Below are 4983 nucleotides of genomic sequence, written 5' to 3'. Positions count from 1 at the left end.
TTTAACTTAAGATTATATCGCTTAACGAGTAGATTATGACAGCGTTTTAATTTTTTTAATTTGATCAATAATTACATGTACTACTGAAAATCAAATTTTAATGCCCTTGGAATCCATTAGATACACAACCTTCATCTAGGATTTGGTAAGAAGGTGACCTCTTTATCCGTTTAGTAATACACATACTGCACCGATTCGATCCCCTCTTTTGGTTGTTTGCTATATTTACGTCTTCGTGTTTAGATCCATCCACTCATTACAAAAATATAGCCATTTGCCGTGACCAGGATTCGAACCTGGGTTCTTGCGGCCACAACGCAATGTCCTAACCACTAGACTATCACGGCTGGTCGGCGAGTTGTGGCGCGTGGGCGAACTTTGCTCCGTCACCGCAGCCGCAGAGCTGCTCACGTGTTGCCTACGTCACCCTGCACCGCTAGGTCGCTGCTACAGCTGCCTGTGTCCCCACGTCAGACAATATCGTTAGAAGTTTATCGTGCAACCTGTTCAAATGGCTCTGAGCACTATGCGACTTAACAAATGGTTCAAATGGCTCTGAGCACTATGGGACTCAACTGCTGAGGTCATTAGTCCCCTAGAACTTAGAACTAGTTAAACCTAACTAACCTAAGGACATCACACACATCCATGCCCGAGGCAGGATTCTAACCTGCGACCGTAGCAGTCGCGCGTGCAACCTGTGTTGTTGTTGTTTCTTAGGTCTGATCCTGGTTCGCTGCATCTCTTACGCTAGTCAATCATGTGCAGATCTTCACGTATTTGGATAGTCATTGAACCTAATATTAATGTTAATGTGCTTACTGTATTCAAGTCTTGGGCACTCTAAAATGTTAGCTCTCTGTCCCCCAGTACACATCAATAATTCTCTACATTACAAAATTAACTATTCCTTTAACCCTCAGTACGTGTTCTATCAATCTGCCGTCAAGTTGTGCCACATACCCCACCTCTCTCCAATTCGAATTAGTCTCTCTTCATCAGTTATATTCGATGTAGCCTATAAAGCTTCATCAGTCCTCAGTAACACCACATTAAAGAACTTCATTGTTTTGTCTGTACCGCTCGTCGTCCACATTTCTCTTGGATATGAATCTGGCCTCAAAACAATTACTTTTAGAAAATGCTTCCCTACACATAATTTGCATCCAGTATAAATATAGTCTCCGTTTCCGGGAAAGCTTTCCTTGCTATTGGCAGTCTGCATTTTGTATCCGCTCTATTTCAGCTGTAGTCGATTACTTTTTTGCCCAAAAAACCAAACTTACCTTTAGCGTCTCACTTCCTAATCATATTCACGCTACATCGCCTGCTTTGACTACACTATTATTCTTTACTTTTTTAGATATTCAAATTATACCTCTTTTCAAGGCACTACCCATTCCATTCAAGTTCTCTGACAAAATAACAATGTCGTCGCAAACATTAAAGTTTTTATTACGTCTCCATGAACTTTAAATCTGTTTCGAAATCTCCCTTTGGTTTCTTTACTGCTTGGTCGATGCACAGATTGAACAAAATGGGTGACACACAACAACACTCAACATAACCTCTTCACTCCTGAGATAAAAAAAATTCACAGAAAAATGCTTTGCATATTTTCCAACAAACCAACTCACGAGCTTGACACCAATGCAGAAGAAATATTTTTTTTGTGATTCACTAAGGTATAAATGGAAGTTCACGTGTGTGGACCTAGAATCTCACTTATCGTGAAAACGTACTAAACCTTGCTTTGTATTTTCTTTTAATATTACAATAAAATATTTATTTTATTTGAAAAAGTCAACTGTGTATTGTTATGTACATAGAAAATAGGTTTCTTAATGCTTATATTTTCGAAATATATGATTTCCAACAGTAATTTTTGCTGATGCTCTAAAGTAGCTTCATAAATGAAAAGAAATAAGAATCAAGCGATAATTTCTGGCAAGTAATAATTTGATGCTGCCAGTAAAAAAAAATTTGCTTTTTAGTATATGCTTCCAGAGAACACAAATAAATTTCACATTTGACTCATATGACTGTTGTCTAGGAATTGCAGCTAGGCTTCCTGTATTTTGAAACATTTTTTGCTTCAAGACATTTTGGTAGATTTTCAACGTTGTCAAACCTAATTTCTGCAGTTTGTTGCAAGACACCTCTTCTCGACTATTTATTCACATTTTCTACATCATCTTCGCTGTGAGAGAAATTCACTATACAAGGATGCCCTCCTCTCCTACCAACTATCGTGAAGTATTTGTAATTAATTATAATTTTGTCAAAATGTATTTTGTAGTTTGTCACTGACGGTATTTTCTCTATTTATGATTAAAAGACCAATGATATCACTGTAGAGTTTCAATGTCAATGATTGTGGAACATTAACTTCTTTTTCTCTTATCTGCATTGTGACCTGAGGTCTAGGTACGAGGACAGTCAAACATGTGTAATTTATAGTATGAACTAAATATAAGCAAACGTGAACTAACTCTCACCATCCTGTTTGTAGGAGCAGCAATTTTCAGCGTACAACAAACACTAAACCAAATACGAATCGTCCTTTAAAAGATTCTGCATTTTAATTTTAGCACTAATAGTAACTAGGTGGTCCACACTTGGGGACCATCGTTCTATAAGCGGAAAAATCTGCATATTTGTGGTGAAATAAAATAATCGACGAGGGTCCACATTTGTGGACAGAGAAAGCGAAGAAGTTGTAAGTTTTGTGTGAGCTATTGTCATAAAAGGAAAATAATTTAACGTTCACTATAATGTGTTATTCCGTGATATTTTCTGAATTTTTTTATGTGATCTCTTTGAAGTTCATTTAAGTTATGAAGCAAATCTGTATTCTGAGAAAATACACCGTTGATAAATGAAACCGTGTTGTTCAGTCTTTATAATTTACAACAGGTATGGACCCAGACCACTTAAAAAGAACAAGAAAAATTTTTTCTGTAAAAAATTGATTCAGTCCAGTGTGTGCTGGCAGAAGAATTTTTATGTTGACACGAGTTGTACGGTAAGAACCTGGGTACAAATGGAGATTATAAAGTGAATACTGATAAACTTGAAGGGCCTGACGAGTGGGCAAATTGAATGGCACCTGTCTATGGTGCTCCGTTCATATGGAAGCAAAGACATTGTTGTCAATATGCGCGAATCTGTTATGTTGCCTCGAGGTCCTACTGCTGAACAGAAGGCAGAGTATGCAGAATGGCAAAAGAATGACGCGAAACCACTAATTCTAATAGTAAGTGCGCTAAGCAAACCATTTGGTGAACTTGTGTTTACGTGCAAAAATGCTAAATAAATATGCGAGAAACTATACCCGATTTGAACGTCGCAGCATGCAACGTTTGAACATGTTAACTGAAAACTTTTTTCGGGCTAAACGCGATGAAACAGAAGATATTAGCATGCATGTGGTTAAGCTGCAGAAGTTTTTTGTAGATCTAAATGATGAATTAACGGAGCATGAAGAGAACATGTTGTCTGAAAGAACATGAAATGGTCGAATTTTATCTACCCAAGAAAAGGAATATGATAACTTTAAAGATCTTTGGGAGACAATACCAGCGGAAAATCAGAGTTTGAACTTAAACAAATAGTTCAAATGGCTCTAAGCACTATGGGATTTAACATCTGAGGTCATCAGTCCCCTAGCCCTACAACTAAGTAAACCTAGCTAACCTAAGGACATCACACACATCCATGTCCGAGGCAGGATTCGAACCTGCGACCGTAGCAGCCGCGTGGTTCCGGACTGACGCGCCTAGAACCGCTCGGCCACAACGGCCGGCTGTATTTACACATTGGAAAACATTGTACCATTGAACTGTGTGATCAAAATGCACCGGACGTAACTGTATCTGTCGTTTCTAACACACCGAAAAAGAAGATGTCGAAAGGTCGAGCAAAACAAAAATTTCCGTGCGATAAATGTAAACAACTAGGTCACTGGGCAGAAGAGCGTCCACTGAATGCTCCTGAATAAAATAGTGCGTGGCAAGAGGAAAAGGTGAGTGGTGTCATTGTATTTACTTCATGCGGCACGGGTTCGTCTAGTAGAAACTGTATTGACGTAAATAAATGGTATTGTGATAGTGGTGCTACGAAGCATATCACTCGTTTTGTTCAGCGAATATGATGTTCCTGAAGCGGTTTCATAAGGAAAGCAAGGTACAAATATGCGTGCATTTGGTCAAGGAACTATCCGTATCGAATTAAGATGAAAGAATAATTGGTACAGTGCTAGAATGGAAAATGTTTTATATGCCCCCCGATGCAAGAGCTCACTTGCCCTCAGCCAGAGCTGCTGCATGTAACGGCTACGAGACAACGTTTGATAGCGAAAGTGTTAGGATTCGGGAAAAAGCCAACGGCGACATCGTCACGACAGTCTATGTGGAAGATGAGCTCCACATGTTGAATACGCGTGTTGTTAGGCCAGAAAAAGGTAATCAGGTGAACTTAGTGATATCTTCTGAAACATTACAAATGTACCACGAAAGATTAGGCCACCAGAATAAATAATAAACCAAGAACATCTTACAGAAACTTAAAATCAATGTAGGAGGCTGTGAGGAAGAATTTTGTGATGATTGTGCATTGGGAAAGATGCACAGACTATCATTCAGACAACGAGTAAATCACTCCATGGTTACTGCCGAATTGATCCATGCAGATGCCAGCGGACAATGAGTACAGAGTATCTTCGAGATGCTCGATATTATGGATATTCTAAAGACGATTCCAGTAAATTTCGTCTAATTTTCTTTTTGAAGCAAAGGTGTACAATGTACTTTAACAATTTTTAAATGAAGTTCAAACCAAAGGTCACGCTGTTAAACGGTTAAGATGTAATGGCGGCGAAGAATTTAATGACTGACTGCGGAGTTAAGGAATGCTCATAGATAAGGGAACAGAATTACTGATTCTCCCACCCTATACTCCTGAACAAAATGGTTTGGCCGAATG

The 4983-nt window shown here is 38.7% G+C and overlaps 1 non-coding gene across 1 annotated transcript; it reads right to left on the bottom strand.

Moving 5' to 3' along the window:
• Nucleotides 1-275: 275 nt before the first annotated feature.
• Trnah-gug lies at nt 276-347 on the bottom strand. Its single transcript has one exon. It is a non-coding gene; the product is annotated as a tRNA-His (tRNA).
• Between the last annotated feature and the right edge of the window lie 4636 nt (nt 348-4983).

Source organism: Schistocerca piceifrons, chromosome 2 (genome assembly GCF_021461385.2).
Source record: "Schistocerca piceifrons isolate TAMUIC-IGC-003096 chromosome 2, iqSchPice1.1, whole genome shotgun sequence".
Taxonomy (NCBI): domain Eukaryota; kingdom Metazoa; phylum Arthropoda; class Insecta; order Orthoptera; family Acrididae; genus Schistocerca; species Schistocerca piceifrons.
The sequence above is the reverse complement of the archived record's forward strand: the minus strand, read 5'-3'. Positions and strand labels throughout refer to the sequence as shown.